At 36.0% G+C, this 20316-nt stretch overlaps 1 long non-coding RNA gene across 3 annotated transcripts in view; it reads right to left on the bottom strand.

Annotated features, from left to right (window-relative positions):
- Positions 1–4412: 4412 nt before the first annotated feature.
- LOC135761070 (uncharacterized) overlaps positions 4413–20316 on the bottom strand; it is a 37665-nt gene continuing 21761 nt past the window's right edge. Inside the window, exons 1-7 of one of the 3 annotated variants that reach the window (XR_012336411.1) lie at positions 9903–10020; positions 7430–7586; positions 5709–7349; positions 5081–5174; positions 4849–4982; positions 4663–4766; positions 4413–4552 (exon numbers count right to left, since the gene is read on the bottom strand). This is a non-coding gene — a long non-coding RNA (uncharacterized lncRNA). Of the gene's footprint in view, positions 4553–4662; positions 4767–4848; positions 4983–5080; positions 7350–7429; positions 7587–9902; positions 10021–11485; positions 11658–20316 lie in introns of those variants that run through there. The other 2 variants (XR_012336409.1, XR_012336410.1) reach the window with 2 other exon arrangements.

Genomic DNA, 20316 nt, shown 5'->3' on the forward strand with positions numbered 1-20316 from the left:
TCAAGCCTTTCACGCGTAAGTTAAAAAAAGTTTATCTGACCCCTTGTGTCCATGGCGACGGGTCATGATTGTCACGTGACACACCGCAACAACAAAAATGTATGCTATTACTTTTATTTCGTTTTTCCTTTTTTTAATTAAAAATATTAACTAACTTGCTTACCATGTCAACTATCTGATATTCCAATCCTTCGTTTAAAGATCTTTATAAATTATCTTGATCTATAACGAGATGAGTCCTGTCCACCAGATTTACAGCACCTGAATTCCCCAGCGTTTATCTTGCCTGCTTGTGACACACGCAGATTTTCAGATGCACACCCAGAGGTTTCTTTCTGGCTACGGGTCACGCTTCTTGAATGCGATGAAAAAATCGTATGGTATAGTACGATTTAATCTAATCGTATTAATGCGCACGAAATCCCTGCAACACAGGGCTGTGTTAAATGCGATGAACTAATCGTACGATTTCGTACGAGCCAGCTCGTATGATTTCATACGATATAGCCACTTGGTTAAATCGTTTGAATTATTACGAATTCGCCGTGAGATAGGGTTGGTGTTTTTAGATAATGGTAAGATGTAGGTATTAACTTAGTATTAAGACAAAGGGTGCTACAGTAGAGATGCTAAAGGTAGCTGCTTGGGTACTTATAGGAACATTTGTTGTTGCATTTTTTTATGTTATAAAAATTTGAGGTCCAGCGTATACACCGAATATAGTATATACAGTATATAATTTCTTGTATCCACGACAACCATGCAAGGATGCTTACTTCATTGCCACCCCTCATAGTTCTCATGCCACCCCAAAAATAATTTTCTAGATCCGCCCCTGGTCAGATGCACAGAATTATTATTTTCATTACTAGTGTGTATGTTATGTAATTACTGTTCTTGTTTTTAGGTCGTTAGAAAGATTAACCAGGTACCAGACACACTTACCTGCATGACCCATCACCCAGGCTTTAAACCAGTATGCCTGAATATGTATTCACTAAAGAATGCATTAAATATCTACAGAGCTGATTATGGTCCCCTGAGACTGAGGGGAATAGAACAGTAAGATTCATATTATGTCATAGAAGTCTTACAATTACTGTGTTTTCAGTAAAATAACTTTTTAATCAAGACACTACAAGTAAAAGTAAACACACGGTAACACTTTATTGTCTTAAAAATATATTAAAAAAGCAGCAATCTTTTATAAGTTTTATTAAAAATTAACAAAATATAAAAACACTGTAAATTACAACAATAACTTAAAATAATGCAATGCCTCTGACTTTGTTTATATCTTTTACTTTAGGCGTTACAGGCACTTGGCATACAGAAGTTTTGTGAGCTGGTGCTGGGGCTATCTGGGAAGGAGTAACAGGGTTGTTATCCCATCTTGCGTCGTCCAAGATTTAGACCTCCCCTTGACTGAACCGCGATTTACATCTTGAGATGGCTTCTTCTATGGAGGGTCTCTCATACTGGGATGAGAGTGTTTCTGGGACCTTGATTTTGTCAATCTCCTCCATGTAGGGAAGAGGATCAAGGATCACCTTTTCAAACAGGAAGTCCATCAGTCTGTAGACATAGCCTGTAAAATAAAAATGCATGTGTGATATAATTTATTATTTAATAATTGTTTTTTTATTCACTTTGTGTGTGTGTGTGTGGTTTACGAGGACATGAATAGTGTATAATGACATGTTTATTATGCTATAAAGGTGGTTTACGGGGACACAGGCAGTGTCCCCATAAACGGAAAAGCTAAAAAAAACATACTAAATTGTAGTTTTTCATAGATTAAAGACTGGCAACAGGTTTTTGTGACATTGGGGTTAGGGACTGGGGTAGGTAAGGGGAATAGAATATAACAGTTTGGACAGTATAAAATGCATTGCGTCTATGGAGATGTCCCCGTAAACCACATACACCAACGTGTGTGTGTGTGTGTGCGTGCGTGCGTGCGTGCGTGCGTGTGTGTGTGTGTGTGTGTGTGTGAATAAATATATTTAAAGAGCACCAATTATGCTAATAAATTAGCACGTTAGCGTAATATCCCATAGTACATACATGTTACTAAAACTTGAACTAATGCACTGTGAGTCTTATAAATTGCTTACATACCTCACCGATTTCTGCATGTCTGGAAAACGCTCGGATTTAGTTCCGGTCTCCGCCTCCCAAAATGTCTAGTGTATTCGGATTGGTCAGATGACTACTCAACTGTTATTGGTCAACTGGGTTCGGCGTGTGTTTGAAAGGTTACGCCCCTGACTACGCGTGGATTTTCTGGTTCTGACTGAGAGTCACAGGCAACGTAAACAAGCGCTATATTTCTCAATAAACGATGGTGTCTGTACTGCCTTACCACTTCGAGCTCGATCCAGAGAGTTCAGACGGCCGTTACGATATAAACGATCTGCGTCAATGAACGCGATTGGATTTAACTTTTTTAGGTGTCCTTAGCTCTGCCAGAATGCTAAACGAAGACGAAAATGTGTTGCAAAGACATCCAAAAGGTAATTATAACGTACTACATTACTTTGCAAACTATATGGAAACACCAAATGTAGCACATAGAAAGTATTTTTTGAAATGATTATAAAACTATTTCACTTATTAACATTATTTTACTATAGTAAACTTTATTATAAAAGACCGCTTACATACTATATTACTGTGCAAACTATATGGAAACACCAAATGTAGCACATAGAAAGTATTTGTTGAAATGATTATAAAATTATTTCACTTTTTAACATTATTTTACTATAGAGGGTTTTCACCGACGTCACGTTCTGAGCGGTAACCCGGATGCGCGGCCATTGTGGAGGCACTCGTTGTAAAGAACTGAACGGAGTACAATGGAATATTATGCGCTTTGGATACTTTAAGTGAATGTAGACATGTCTAAACAACAGAAAACGCATCCAAGATGCAAAGGCATATAGGGAAGGACTTGGACCACAAGAAAAGGCACGATATTTCGAGAAATTACAATTTATAGGCGGTGCAGATCCCTACGAGCTCCCTCTTCTAGGATCCGTGACAACCCGGCGATTCTTCCTTCAGTTGCATATCCCGATATAAGTTAGTGAACTACCTAGTTTTCATGCAGAGCCCATATGTCAATGTCAGCTTTATTTATATAGCAAATTTAAAATAGCCAGTGTCAAAGTGCTTTACTGTAAAATAAGCACAGTAAAAAATAAAAGCAATAATTGTTTTTACCATTTACTATAAAAAAATATTATTATCATTACAATAGAAAATTTGTTATGAGCAATTAAGCACATTGGCATTAAGGCATTGCAGCGCAAATTTTATTTGTGTTTAAGTACATTTTGTGCATACACTAAAGTACATATTAAATACTCTTTAAATAAAGCACAACAAGTAGAAGCATAATTGTTTTATACTTTATGTACTTCAATCATATTTCTAATACAATACTACTCTTTTTCCTGAGCTTTACCAACCACAAGCGCCGCTCCTCTGATAATTTCTTGCATTCCTTTCCCTGGTTTTTAATAACTTTTGGAAGTCGATAATAATCCAAATGTTTTTCTCAATATGTACTGTTGGTACCATCTCAAACACGGCAATAATTAACTATTTTCCTTGACGACGTTCGGCATATACATCAGTGTCTGCTCTGTTGTAATGCGGAGTGCCTCCAATATGGCGTCTTCCGCTCTGATGACGCGCCGTGAAAACCCTCTATAGTAAACTTTATTATAAAAGACTGTTACATACTATATTACTGTGCAAACTATATGGAAACACCAAATGTAGCACAAAGAAATTATTAATTGAAATGAATGTTCTACATTATTTCACTATGGTAAACTTTTTTATGAAAGACTGCTTACTTATAAGTGCTATGTTTTTACTTATTAGGTTTTAAGGAGAATGCAACATGTTCCAGGGCCTCTTACCTGCGTGATTCATCATCCAGGTTTTGCACAAATTGTCTAAATCCCTACACACAGAACATTTATTGTACCGACTATAAGCCTTTGAGGTGCAGGACTAGAGTAAGTTTTATTAAATTTTTAAACCAATAACACTAAAGTATCATTATAGTAACAAAGTACCCAAAAGAACAAAAGATGTAACTTTAAAGAAAATATAATAGTCAGTCAAAAGTTTTTTTTATTTATTACAAATATATATTTAAATGTTAAACAATATACAAATAAACATACTTTAGTAACCATATTGTGCTCTTGTTTCAAAAATTGTTCAATTCATTTCTTACAGCTATCTATTCAGATAAATGGCATATCAAAGCTTTGTCAGCTGGTGCTATTTAAGACGACACTATGAGGTTATCATCCTGTCGTGTGTTGTTCTCCAGATATGCTTGGAGCTTCCTGATCAGATGTGTCACAATTTTGGCTTTCGACGACCCCTGCACTGAAGATGGCATGCAATCACGTCCTCCTTTGAAGGTCTCTCAAACTGTGATGCCAGGTCCATTGGAATCGGGGTTTCCTTCAGCTTATCTTCAAATACCTCATCAAACACAAGCCTGATCACATCATCCACATAACTGTAGAAATATTGCAGTCAATAAATCTTTTGTTTTGATCATTTATTTCCCTGCTTCATACATTAAGTTTTTAATTCTGAATGTATTTGAAATAAAACATTACTGCTTACGGTATGTCACTTGTGTGTTTTGGGAACATAGCCTTGTACTTTCCCTCTCCTGCTTTTGTTACGGCTTGGTGACATTGTAATGGATGGCTGCAAGGTACAAATACCTGTAAAATATAAACAAGCAATTAATTTATTGTAAAAGTAAATACTACTTTATTTAACACAGTTACTAAAATACTTAAATACCTGCACAGCATTCCAATAAATGAGAAAATCAAAAAATTTTTGCTGCAAATCTGAAATCTCAGGCTACGGACGGCAAAGGCATCCACTGATGATGGTGATGGAAACATTGTGAAACGATGCTACTGCCTGGGTTCCTATTATTATGCAGAGAAAAAAAACTTTGTCATCATCAGTTATACATCTAAGACTGGTAGTGGTTTCACTAGCTAAATACATCATATGTGTTACACACCTTTGCTCCTCATATGCCAGTCTGACTCCTTGTACTGTGTGTAATGATGTTGCATGTTTGCATTCAGTGTAGAAGGACGTGTCCAGCTGCGAATCTAGGATATAGACAAATAAAAAAAACATGTATTCAGTCAAAAAGACATATTATAACAATAGAGTACAACGACTATAAATCGTTAGACTATTCATTAAAACGTAAATGTATTACATATTACATGGCCCAACATTAGCAACACACATTACGTGTTTACTTCGTTTCAAAATCTAAGAAAGCTTCAAGTAAATACAACAGTAAAATACATATAACTTTAAACAAATCATCTGTACTTAGAGTTTCTTGAGTTTGATCATGAGAACAAATTTTACCGGTAACAGTTTAGCTGGTATTTGTATTTAGCTTAGCAACTTAGCAAGTTTGTAAACATGTCTAAACCAACATAGATAAAAAAACGATAGTCTGCATAATTCAACATACACGTGTGTAAATATGGTACATTGTTTATGAAATACAGTATTACAACACAAAACAATTAGCTTGCAAGCTTAGCTCTACACGCACATTATGTTAATCTCCGGTTACCGGTTACGTAACGTACAGTAAAAGGCAAATAATAAACGTGAATACTTACAGCCTGTGATCCAGAAGTGCACAGTAATCCAACTTTCAAGAGGAGACGTCGCGCAAATCCAGCTTCGGTTCATGAGAAGCAGTTATTGTGAAAACTCCGTGAACAACTTCTGACTGGATTTTTCCGGAACCGTATTAAACATGATGTCCTCTGTGAAAGTCCATAAAGTGCTATTTTGCCCTCGCATCTAAAGAGACAGCATCTACTCGAGAGATTTAATCGCTTAAACGATGAAACAAGAGTTTGCAAACAGAGTCAAAGCAGGAACTCACAACCTCCGCCATTTTAGCTCTCTTCTGACTCGGCGCTCCCCACCCCCGTCTTTGAGTGCACCCCAAGCAAAGCAGAGAGGGCTGAACTATGATAATGTTGGTCTTATCTACGTCACTAATCCCAGGAAGTAAACTGTTGCCTACAATCCGAGTGTTTTTTGTAGTCCTCAAACGTTAGAGACGATAATTCGCGTCATTGTTTTCTTTGAGGTATGTACTTTTTGAATATCGTTAGCATGTACTAATACACACTTACACACAAAAGGATGTTTAAAAACGTGTATCCCATAATAGGTGCTCTTTAAACTTACAATATGTTGCCTGTGTCTTTAATGGACGTGTGGAGTATTCCCAGAGCCGGCGCCAGACCATAACTAACAGGGGGGCACTCGGCTTCCAACGGGGGGCACGCAATAGCAACAATAACTTGCAGAAACAAGACATTAAAACAACAAATACAGCAAGCACACACTCATACAACTGGTACAGACTGTCAGCTCACTTCCCGTATAAAGTGCAAAAACCACAAACTATGCGCAAAACTACTGAACTTCGACCGCGGCGTGAGCGCAAGCTGAGCTCCGCTGCGCTCGCGCTACTCGACGCAACAACAAACCGCCCTCGCGCGGCGCAAGCCATTGAAATGAATGGGCACAGCGCACACCGCGTCCTAGCTTTAAAAAAGCCGCTTTACCATAATCACGTCGTAATGCTGTTAACGGTCTATAGCCACACTTCACATTTAAGCTTGCGTAATTTAAAACAACGCTAACTTACCTTTAAAATAGCTGAAGACGGTGTGTACGAACATTAAACTTCCTTAAAACAGTGTCCTGTAAATTCCACCTCGACCTCTAATCTCTGAGTTTGAGCCAGTCTGTGTTTCAATGAAGTCAGATGAAGCAGGCGGTGCTGATTCGTTCTAAATGTTCTAATATTCATATTTTACACGATCCATAAAATGCCGCGAAAAAACACGTTGCTAGTATCAAGTCACAAATATGCTAAAGACTTAAGACGGGTGAGACGCGGCAATACATCCAATCAGAGAAACTGGTCTATTTTAATTAAAGAAAACATATATCAACTATATTTTCATCATTTGATTACATTACAAGTCATGAAACATTCAATGTTTAATTTATTTTAATTATTCTTGATATATATTAAATTAATAAAAACTTTGTAGGGGGGCACAACAACCTGTTCGGGGGGGCACTGCCCGCGAATGCCCCCCCATGACGCCGGCCCTGAGTATTCCCCCTTTTTGGCTTTGGGAAACAAAAGCCTATACACTGGCTTTCCCATTTTTGTTTTAGCCTGAGGACGGTTGGAGTCCTCATTGAAATGCATACATGCCAAGTACAGTCTAGAGTAAAAAATAAAAGTTACATTAGCAAAAGGTAAGAGACAGCTTTAGAGATAAAAAAAAAAAATACTAATACGCACCTGCATAACAATACAACGTTTTTGGGAGCAAAGCGTAAAATTACCCTGTGAAAAGCTTCCAAAGACGAAGTTTGAAAGTGAGGGCTGAGTTTCTCAACATCTTTCAGCATTCTCTTGTTTGTGAGCAGCTTCTCGACGGTGTACAGTGCCTTAGTTGCTGTAATCAAATAAACAATTAAGCCATAAAAGCGGGAAGGTACAGGAGAAAAAGAACAACTGCGTTAACCCTCACGTCTCTTCTCTACTCAAGCGGCTGAGAGATTTTGAATGGCTTCAACTTCCTCACAATATGAATGGCCATTGTTCTAATTGTTAAAACTAGTATTTCATCATTATTTTGTTGTTTTTATTTCCCAATTGCCGTTGTTTTTTGTAATCAAGTTCCTGATTTGAAATTGGGTCTTTAACCCTCATGTTGTCTTCTGACAAATTTGAAGTTTCTATTGCAGAAATTTTGGTTTATTACAACCTAATTGCCCAAAAGTAATGCAGATGGTTCCCCAAAATGCTCTTCACAAGTCAAATTAAAAATCAGTTCACTAAATGATTGACTTTTAGGTGTTTTACTCATGTTATAGCATTATTCTAAATTTCATTGAATGTTAAGAGAATGAATAGATCATGCTGTTAAGAAAAAGACCTTCTGAAAATGTACAGTAAAGTAACACTGTATTGCGTTTTAATAATAAAATTGTATGATTTTGCATCTTGGACTATGGTTTTATTTAACAGTTGAAGAGAATCTAATACATGATGTTTGGATTAAAAGCAAGCCTGGTCTTATTTAAAACACTTTACAATAGGCATCAGCAAAGATGCAAATTTAAAAATACAAAATTAACTATTTATTTTTTACAACAACATAATGTATTGTAAAATATTTACAGATTTTTGCTGGTAACTCGAGTTGGTAATTATTTCAAAACACAATATATTGTTTTAAAAAAGTTTCTACAATAACATATTGTATTGTGAGGAATTTACAGATATTACCTGGCAACTCTAGTTGCCAGATAATATCTGTAATTTGAAAAGAAAACAAGATAATGTTGTAAACTAAATTACAATAAAGTGTTGTTTTAATATAAAAACCTAATACTTAGCTGTAATTTATGTACAACAATAACCTGTAAACGAAATCCAGTATTATACTGTTATTTATTTTTACAGTTATTAAAAGCAAATTCTCAAGACTTTACCAGATTTTACTGGCAACTTTTTTGCCAGGTACTTACTGTAAAATCTACAGGCAAATTCGTTACAGTGCTCATTTTAAGTGACAGAAAAACTGACCAATCATATTGTTCATCTGAATGAGTGGGTTCTCTTAATCCGCTCGCTCCCTCTGAGGTTCGTGTTTTAAAGATAAGTGTGACTTTACTGCTGTCTTTTTCGTTCGGTTTATTTAGTTTTGTGTTAATTATATCCACAAAGTATTCGATTCAAATGGTAATGTAAAACTATTCTCCGCTGTAAATTAATTGTGTGCTCAATTGTGAAGCCCTGTGTTGAATTTTTCCCATGGAAAACATGAAACATTGCTGACTGAATTGTTTGACAAAGCAGTGTTTCCCACAGGATTTTGAGAGACTTGTGGCGGTGATGACGTCACACTCTAATTAGCATATATTTGACGTCATCACGTGTTTGCGTTTGATCGAGTGTTGGCACCTGAAATATGTTTCACTTCTACTTTTTGATCTGTCACGTTATATTGCATTTTAACACAACTGATTGCTATTATTTACATATTATCAGTTCTGTTGTCAGACATAAAATGAGCAGACTATAGCCCTATTCGGATGGGATTAGTTTTACGGTTGTTGATGGCGTAATTTTACCACAGGACGTCTGTAATATTGATGGTCAATTCGGACGGGATTAGAAATCTCAGTTCAGAAGTGGGAGGGGTAACTCGATTGCGCAGCAGGTCACCTCTCTCGTCGTCATGTGCACGTTGCTTCTTGATATCAACATGACACAGACGAGAAAAACTCGAAACACTGTGTTTAATTTCAGTTTGGGGAGAACGTCAGTTTCAGGAACAGTTCTGTGCCTCTGAGAAGTGAATTTGACTTTTTAAAGTTTGTGTCGTGTTATTCAGGAACTGACTTGCCACTGACTTGTTTTTTCTCCTAGAATACAAGTAAATGCTTAAGCGCTTTTACCCGCAAAATAACAGGAAATTACGAAACGTACGTGTATGTTTACAGCTGGTATATAAATCACCATACATTTACATTGAAGTCTTACTGCTGTTGCTCTTCTCATCAATGTCTTGTTATGAGCCCCTTTTTATTTAAATGCGAGTTTTATTGTCGCGTATAGCGCAGACAATTGGGTGCAAATTCAGAAATATGAGAAAATACACAGTAACTGTTACACAAAGTTACTACAAAACACGTGCGCAGGCATATCGCATTATAGAGACGGAGAGAACGGGTGTGTGTGTGTGGGAAACACTAATGCTAACCTTTCGTCAAGTCATCGCCGTCTTCTCTGTCAGTAAAATCTGTGACTGTTGACGTTTACGCGAAAAAGAAAGTATACGGAGGAACGGACATTGAAACACCGCCACCTTTTCACGCTCATGTGTGTGTGTGTGTGTGTGTGTGAGAGAGAGAGAGAGAGAGAGAGAGAGAGAGAGAGAGAGAGAGAGAGAGAGAGAGAGAGAGAGAGAGGGGGGGGGGGGGGGGGGGCGCGCGCTGCATGCAACATAGAAAGGGAGGGCACGCTGGGTGCTTGCAACAATGAATTAAGACGTTTTTAAACAGTAAAATATAAATGTAAATGGGGATCATGAAAAATCTATTTGTGGCGGCCAGCGCCAACATTTTCTGACTGCACAACCAGAGGCGGCAGTTTCAGGACCGCAGTTTCAGGACCGCAGTTCTAGGACCCTAGTTTTTTTTGTAACAGCGCCACCTAGCGAAACTCCAGCAGATGCTACTCGAAAAATGCCAAAGCAGTATTTTCACCCAATTTTAACTACTTTTAAAGTTTTTAAAGGTTTATTACACCGTACTCAAATACTGCTTTCTTTATTGAAATTAAATCTGGTTTCTAAGAATGTTGAGTAATTATTGGGTCTAAGTTGCATTATTTAATAACTCATCAAGTAAAATAAACAAGGAAACATGATATTATGCCTATAGCCTTTTCAGTCAATCACATATTCAAGTACAGAGGGAATACACAACATTTAAAAATTGTGTATATTTTATAAAATTATATATTGCAACAGAACTTGAACTGGTGAATTTGAACATACACAAAAACAAATGTGTTCATGACATGAACAACATAGGAACTGCATGGACGTCTTCACTGACTCGAGAGAGAGAAAGATAAAGAAATTAATGAAACCAGGAACATTTAGTTGAACATGTTTAACTCTCTATTTTTTTATTCAAATATTATCAAATATTTTTGTATAACTTACATTCAGTTCATTTCAGATACATAAATAAGTCTAGTACATAACCAATTAATTAATTCATTTTTTGTCATACTTCTACCTGCCCTGAGCTGTGTCCTTGAAAGCATTTCATATAGAGTAACTTACAGTACATGACACAATCTAACACATGGTATTTTAACAGTCAATTATTATGATGGCTTACTGTTATGTCTGACTATAAAAACGTCATATGTCTCAATCCACATTATAAAATCATATGTAAATAAGGAGACCTAACGTTGCCATAACATGTATTGTGTGGTAACGTTAAAAAGTCTGTGAGCACGTGACAGTTAAAACAGATTATTTTAACTAAAAATAAAATAAAACAATGATTAACTAACAAGTTTTTACAACCAACGTAATACAGTTTTCTTGTGCTGTCACTAACAGTCAACACAAGCTTTCATGGAACAGTTTAATTAAACGAATGTGCTAACAATTCATTTACATCATTATCTAATATACGTATGATGGCTATGATTTCAAGACTATTTAGCAAATCACGATCACTTCGGTTACGTTACCTTTCCAATGAAATGCATCACGATTGTATTTAATCTTCAAATAAAAATTGATTCACATTTGATACTCACACTCTGTTTGTCGTCCATCTTTGCTGGTCCTCTAATTCGCTAGGTGGCGTTGTCACTAAAATCCAGGGTCCTAGAACTGCGGTCCTAAAACTACGGTCCTAAAAGTGCAGCCTCCAGTTGTGCAGGCAGATGCTACTCGCCAGCGCTGATTCTGTGGCGGTGCGCCACGAATAAATCAACGTATGGGAAACATTGCAAAGGCCTCTTACTGGAGTTTTCTGCTGCCCACCGTCACTTAAATCATTACTGAGGGGAAATATAAAATTATTCATTTAATTCCACAAAAGGTGAGGAAGTTATTAAATGTATAAATTATCTTTTTAAAATGTTTAAGCTTTCTACATAATGTAAAATGAACATTCATTATTATTATTATTACTATTAATTTCACGACCTATTAACTAAATTGTGTGTTCATGAAGGCCTGTATGCAGTTTCCTGCAGACAATGTGAAACATTGCTGAGGGAGAACTTTATTCACAACAAAAGGTAAGGGATATTATTAAAGCTCTACTGTGTACTTTATTGAGTTAATTCTTAACAAAAACCCATGTTTTCTTTCAAAAGTATGTGCTCATTCATGTGTAATTACTTCCCACCCACTAATCAAAGTATTCTCGTAAGTGTAGAATCTGCTATTTAAAATGCATACCGTCGAAGCGCTCTCTGGCTGAATCCATGTTGTGCCTCCATCTTTGAAATACATTTGCCGACGAGGGACATTCCCAGAGGCGCACCTTGTCAACAGGCAAGGCAGGCAACTGCTTGGAGCCCCGAGCCACTAGAGGGCCCCCGAGTTTCTTTCTCGGATGGCCAGCTACACCCGGTAGATGAACAACATGACTGCATATCAAAATTCCGATTGGATGGAATGTTGATTGATATTGGCTTAGCCCAGTCAAAATCCAACCCAGGTGGATAACTTGCCAGTTTCGTAAATGAACGTAGCGAATGGGTGACGTTGTATCGTTCAGTCGTGATGTCGCAGTTGATCCGTATGGATCACAACCCACGGTTTGGCTCGCATGTGATTGCCAGATTAATACGCAAATTTAAATAGGAAAAGTTTATCATTTTCACGTGTTTAAAAGGCTTGCAAATGCTAACACTCAAGTGATTTAAAACAATTTAACCGCATATAAAAGGCGCTAAAGTGGAGCAGCCCTCTGTACCCACATGTGGTTTAATGTGCCCGGTCCAGCTCCAGTCAGGCACGTGCCCAAGTGTAAATCTTCTGGTCTAAATCTCAAGTTTAAATTTTAAGTTAACTAGTGCAATCCTTTACAAAGACAATCGCGGCAAAAACTGATCTATATGCAATGTAGTTACCCAATTTACGCTTGTAAAAGCGACAAAGCAGTCGCAATGACGCGTGCACGCACTCATGTCCGCGCGCGTCTTTGCGTTAATTCGCAAAAACCGCATTCAAAAGACGCCACACGAGTGAGTTAGCTTATGAAAACATGACGAGACTAAAGGAAGTTTCTAAATAACAATGCTAATCTTATTTTGACTCGATCATTATTGGCTTCTGTAGATGGACATCAGAAATGTTTTGTGCAAAGCAGGGAAAGGGAAGAAGAAATGAGAGATGATGAGTTCATTAAGGGAGGTAAGACAAACTACATCCTCACCCTGTCAGGTCTCAAACATTATCAAACAAATCTCAGGAAAACCTTTTGTCAAGTCTGTAGAATTGCATTGTTGCTGAGAAAATCAACAGATGTATGTGTTATATTGTTCTGTATTTTCAGATATGAAATTAATATTAAGTTTACTAATATTTATAACTCTAGGACACTAACTTACATAACAGTTAGCAGTAACTTTACTGAGATTATTTAGTAGCAGTCTGGTTGTGACTGGTTTCTTAAAATATTCTTGTAAAAATATTCTTGTAAAAATAAGTCATTAATCATTGCTATCATTGTATAATATAGAAAATATTTCTCTGCTGTCATTATTTCCAAACATGTTATGCCATTTATGCATCCAAACATGTTAATAATGTTAGGTATGATGAGGATTATATGTATCTTTCGCAGTAACTATTGCACTGTAGAATAGTGGCTTAAGCAAAGGATATTGTATAGAAGTATTGTACACTTCTTGCACACAGGGAATTTTCTGCTTGGGGCCCCCATAGACCTTATGGTGCGTTCCAGGCAGGTTTTTAAACCCGTGAGTTACGACTTCAAAACCACGACTCACGACCCTATGCGTTCCAGGCAGCCTGTAACTCGTGTTTTTACAACCTTCTACCGGTGAAAGTGCTCTGGAACGGCAGTCAAACCCGTGACTTCCCACCCGTGAACTCGTACTAGATCGATGTACTCCCAGTTCAAAGTCGTGAGTCGTGGTTTTGAAGTCGTGAGTTACGGGTTACAGGTTGTCTGGAACGCAGCATTAGAATCGCCTCTGGACATTCCTGAAATTCAAGCTCCGCCTTTCGCGCTTTCACTCTACACTCACGCTGTCCGATAGCTGAAGACTGGAGGTTGCATGTGTAGGCGGTATACGTCATCAAGACAGTCTTATTTCAGAATATTAACAATTATAAAGCTGACAATTATTCTTAGTTAATTGTAAATTGATGTAATATGCTTATGACTTGTGAATGTAATTCTCAGTTAATTTAAATAAACCAGGCTTGATGACGTATCCAGCCTGTGACCTGCGTAGCTGAATCCTTCGGATTTTACAACAGCCGCACACCGTGATGAACCTGCGATCTAATGCTTTGATTTGAAAGCCTGTTGAAGACATATTCTCGAGGACATTAAAACAAATTGTATGGAAGTAAATCTGTGCCGTTGGGTTTTGAATTCTAATTCTTAGCACTGAATTTTTTTACATCAAATTTTTAACACTGAATTTTATTTTGCATCTAAATCAGACTTTGAATTTTAAAAGCCATCGAATATCTAGCACTGTTTTTTTGCCTATGACCTTTTAAAATGTTTTTAAAAAATTCAGTGTAAAAAAAATTCAATGTCTAAAAAAATTCAATGAAAAAAATTCAATGTGTTTTAAAAGATTCAGTGTAAAAACATTCAATGTTTCAAAAGATTTGGTGTAAAAAAATTCAATGTCTAAAAAAATTCAGTGCAAAATAATTCAACGTCTCAAAAAATTCAGTGTAAAAATATTCAGAGTCAACATCCGGGGAAGCAAGGAGAAGCAATCGATCCCTGTATCAAATCATTCAACATCCAGCCAATCATTTACGTTCCATTGGTCACGTGACACCGAAACGGGAAGTGGGTGAATCAGGACACAGTCCGTTTACATTTATCAACATCAAAGTGGCTTCTGTATCTGGATGTGTGATCGATCCCGTGCGGGGAGACGCGCTGGATGAATAGCTGTCAATCACAAATGGCTACAACTGGCTTTAACCATAGGGTTGTCGCGGTAACCGCACTCCCGTATTGTACAGTTCTACTGAGAAGCAAACAGCAGAGAATAACTAGCAACCCTAATAACCGTGATTCACCTTTTTAGCTTTATATTTTAAGCTTTAAAGGTTTTATCTTTGCTTATTAATATTTGCAGCGTCCGCACCGCGGACTTTACATGAACTCGACTTTCACCCACATGCTTTTTACCAACAAAATTAATGTAAAACATGAGGATGACAATCCCGACTTCACTGTTTTAGTCTGCCTTAATAACGTGCTTTAGGCTCTGTCTGAACTTATACGTTTTTGTTCTGTAGCCTACTTTGTTCACTCACATATTTCTATATCAACAATAAACTGTTGTTACCTTTGTTTCCTGATAAGTTTAATATGATTTAAATAAAAGAGCTAACAATTTCCTAAATTTCCTGTTCATGTCTCCCTCTAGTCTAGTGTGTAAGAAGTGAAGTAATGTAATTTACAAACACATTTAGGTATAAGAAACTTACTTTGCATAAAACCAACACTGAGCAAATGTATTTGGTCAATGTTATTATGGTTCGTACGTGTTTTACCTAAAACGTGTTAAATGAGATAGAAACTGCTGACTGACCAGCGCAACATTCACATAATGACCCTTGATATGTCGCCATGGAAACTCAAACATTAAAACGATCCATTAAATTCTGCTACTAAATATTAAATCTCTACATTAATAGTTGGAACATATTAAACATATGCCTGAATAACTTAAAAATACAAGCAGTGTTAAAATGCTTTTGTATATCGGTTTATTTCAAGATACTTTCAAGCTTATATTGCTCCACAAATATGAATAGAATAGACAGGATTTAAATTGAATTTCTTTGTCTAACTTTTGCGAGTTTGTCCATGGTTTATATTGTTGTAGTTTTATATTGATTAAACAAATGATTGGTTTGCTTATTTTAAATAAATCTAAGGATCTTTAGATGTATTTATGTATTAAGGCAGGTAAAATATTTTCCATTTATTCGTTTTTGTTAAACCTTCTCCTTTATATAAGTGAGTCATTTTAGTAATTTATTGTTGTTCTGTTATAATAAAATAATAATAAACAAACACTAAGCAGTCGTAGTAATGGAAAATTATGTCTTTCATTTATTTGTGTTAGAACCATCCATCGAATTTGTTTTATTAATAAACAAGCTGTTTTAGCGAGTTTATCGTTGTACTATTTTATTGGTTTTAAGTTTTTCGTTCATAATAATAATAAAGAAACATTTTAAAAAACTATTTTAATTCAAGAAATTGAAATATTTAATAATCTGACTTTAAAAGCAAAAGTGATCTACAGATGAACGTCTTTGCCAAATATAGGCTATTTCCTATAAAAATATGCGGTTTGTTTAGTTCAGAAGGTGAAAAAATCCTTACCTGTATTTCCCTAATAATAAAAATACAACACATCTATGTAAGAACGTAAGTCTCCGTGTTATTTTTACATTATGACTTAAAAGAACAATTTGGAAAATTAGATTAGAAGCGCATGAATCCGCAATTACACTTGCTTTGAAGGCAGCTTATTTTTCCAGAGAAAGATATGGTAACATTTCTTCAGAAGAATTGCTGAAACCTATTAATTTACTGATGTTTTTATTAGTACTCCAGCTGTTTTATCGGCCTTTGAGATGGGACGCGGCAGTCAAGTTCATGCTGAAAACGGGGTGAATTCCAAATGGCGTTTTAGCGCCCTTGAAGGGCACTTCAGGAAGGGGATGTCACACAGTCGATCCAAATAAAGAGAAACTGATGTGCGTTTTTCATTGCTCTATTCGCCAAGTCTATTTGAATTGACCACACCATGAGACAATTGTGCAACTTTCTCTAGAGTTTATACATCAAGTGTTCTGATCTTCGAAGGGAATATGGCATAGGGATAATATGCTATTGGAATACGCCCTTTATCTTTTCGTGAGCGGCAGTCGCGTAGGCTTTAACCAATCATTGAACAGATTTTTAACAACAAATCATAAAACATTTTACTGACCCTAAAGTGTTAAAAAGATTGCGGGAAAATGTTTTGGAATTTCTTTTAATTCAAACATTAAAAATCTCATACATATAAACTAAGAACACAGGGCTTTGAATGTGATGGCGCTTTAGGCAAATCATTAAACAAAATACACAGAAGAATTTTCGTTGTGTTTTATTTATCCATCTTGATGTGTGGCGCAAGAACGGATAACATTCCGATCACAAACGCAGCCGAGGACGGATCTCACTCAATCCAGCCATGGAATCTGCATTTACAGGTCAACGTCACACAAAACACCGCTAACTATCATTAATCTTCTCCCTGACAGCTGTCAAAAATAAAGGAGGTTAGGTAATGGAGCGCATTTTAACACTCCTGCTCGTATTTTTAAGTTATTCAGGCATATGTTTAATATGTTCCAACTATTAATGTAGAGATTTAATATTTAGTAGCAGAATTTAATGGATCGTTTTAATGTTTGAGTTTCCATGGCGACATATCAAGGGTCATTATGTGAATGTTGGTCAGTCAGCAGTTTCTATCTCATTTAACACGTTTTAGGTTAAACACATACTAACCATAATAAAATTGACCAAATACATTTGCTCAGTGTTGGTTTTATGCAAAGTAAGTTTCTTATACCTAAATGTGTTTGTAAATTACATTACTTCACTTCTTACGCACTAGACTAGAGGGAGACATGAACAGGAAATTTAGGAAATTGTTAGCTCTTTTATTTAAATCATATTAAACTTATCAGGAAACAAAGGTAACAACAGTTTATTGTTGATATAGAAATATATGAGTGAACAAAGTAGGCTACAGAACAAAAACGTATAAGTTCAGACAGAGCCTAAAGCACGTTATTAAGGCAAACTAAAACAGTGAAGTCGGGATTGTCATCCTCATGTTTCACATTAATTTTGTTGGTAAAAAGCATGTGGGTGAAAGTTGAGTTCAGGTAAAGTACGCGGTGCGGACGCTGCAAATATTAATAAGCAAAGATAAAACCTTTAAAGCTTAAAATATAAAGCTAAAAAAGGTGAATCACGGTTATTAGGGTTGCTAGTTATTCTCTGCTGTTTGCTTCTCAGTAGAACTGTACAATACGGGAGTGCGGTTACCGCGACAACCCTATGGTTAAAGCCAGTTGTAGCCATTTGTGATTGACAGCTATTCATCCAGCGCGTCTCCCCGCACGGGATCGATCACACATCCAGATACAGAAGCCACTTTGATGTTGATAAATGTAAACAGACTGTGTCCTGATATACTGATGATACGATCTGCCAGATGTGAAAAATATGTTTGTATGTTAATGCAAATAAACCCTTTGCCTGAACTTCACCCACTTCCCGTTTCGGTGTCACGTGACCAATGGAGCGTAAATGATTGGCTGGATGTTGAATGATTTGATACAGTGATCGATTGATTCTCCTTGCTTCCCCGGATGTTGACTCTGAATATTTTTACACTGAATTTTTTTAGACATTGAATTTTTTACACCAAATCTTTTGAAACATTGAATGTTTTTACACTGAATCTTTTAAAACACATTTAATTTTTTTCATTGAATTTTTTTAGACATTGAATTTTTTTACACTGAATTTTTTTAAACATTTTAAAAAATGTCATAGGCAAAAAAACAGTGCTAGATATTTGATGGCTTTTAAAATTCAAAGTCTGATTTAGATGCAAAATAAAATTCAGTGTTAAAAATTTGATGTAAAAAAATTCAGTGCTAAGAATTAGAATTCAAAACCCAACGGCACAGATTTACTTCCATATAATCGCCAAGGAAGCGAAACGGGGATTTTAAACGACAACGTGACAGGAAAAACATCAAGACCAAAGTCACTATTGGAGTTAGTTTTCCAAGATGGGGCTCAAGGGACACTGAAGTTGCACTTATATCTTCTCCACAGGTAATTCAGCATATTCATTTACATCTATACAGTCCATGTTGTAAACTTGAAGTTTTATAGTTCCTTGGCTAACTTTAGCATGATTATGCATAACACTTGTTAGTGTAAACATGCATGTGGTTTAATGTTCTCGAACAAACACACGCCGTCTCTCCGCCCATTTATGTAATCTGAGGTACTGAGATAAATGTTTTTCATCTTTTCTGACCTCTAGCACAAACACACGGTGACAGTCCTATTTTTAGCATTTCATTGATAAAAGCGTCTGATCTGCGCGTCTTTCGTTTCATTTTACAAGCGTGTGAAAGTTGCGCGATCTTTTTTCACCAATATGAGAGAAAGCTCTTACATATACACGGACATGTAACGTTTACTTAAAACATAAGCATTGTACTTTGACATAATATTAGTTCGTGTCCATTTAAACCCGTCATGGTTGCTTTTTGTATGTGATTTTAAGCGGACATATCATGACAATCAGACTTTTTTCATGTTAAACATAAATCTGTGTGCTTTGATGGATCACAGGCAAAGGACATTGCAAATTGTTCATTTTTTTCTCATTGCTTTTGCTTTGTAGCTACTGGAAGCCATGTTAACCTTGGCATGACACGGCCGGGCCACCATACGAGTTAAAACGCGTTCCGAATGGGGGGGGGGGCTAGAAAGTAATATTCAGTTGCTTGTCATATAGACTTTCACCGCTAGATGGGAGTAGATCCTACACAGTGGAGCTTTAAATAAATATATTGTACATATTATATTGTGTATATAGTGTATGTGTTTGTATATACACATGTGAGTAACTTGGTTAACAAATAAATATGTGACTGTATCCTATGGTGTGACAGAAAAATGTAGGGAAAAGATTTGCCCAAATTAAAAATATAGATAATATATCTTTTCAAACATTTTTTGATGATATTTGTAATTCCAATGAGAATTTATTATCAGTTTCGATATTACTGCACATTTCAACCACACATAATTAGCCACAAACTCAGATGAACTCCATTGCACATATCTTCCAGTTTTCTTTAAAAAAATTATTTGTTGAATTTATTAATGATATTGCTTGTAATCTGTTGCCACACTTTTATTGAGTAGATATGGCATAATATTTTTTATTGTATAGTGCTAGATCTTTGTCTAGTATACCCAATATTTTTGTTTAAATTTTAATAAATTTTTTAATTGCAAATTGCAGTTTGTCTTTTTGAATATGTTAATATTAAGGAGTTTATAGAGTAAATCTAAATCAATTTTTATTTGTTGAATGTAATTAATGATATTGCTTGTAATCTGTTGCCACATTTTTATTGATTAGATGGGGCATATAATTTTTTACAGTGTAGTTAATAAGAAAGTGTATAATTTTATTTGGAAGAATGGACCACATTACTTGAATAGAGGAATATTATGGTAATTTATTTCAGCAAGGTGGTTTAAATGCTATAGACTTTGAAGTTTCTAATACTGTTTTTAAAA

The sequence above is a fragment of the Paramisgurnus dabryanus genome, chromosome 3 (assembly GCF_030506205.2).
Source record: "Paramisgurnus dabryanus chromosome 3, PD_genome_1.1, whole genome shotgun sequence".
In the NCBI taxonomy this organism is placed as follows: domain Eukaryota; kingdom Metazoa; phylum Chordata; class Actinopteri; order Cypriniformes; family Cobitidae; genus Paramisgurnus; species Paramisgurnus dabryanus.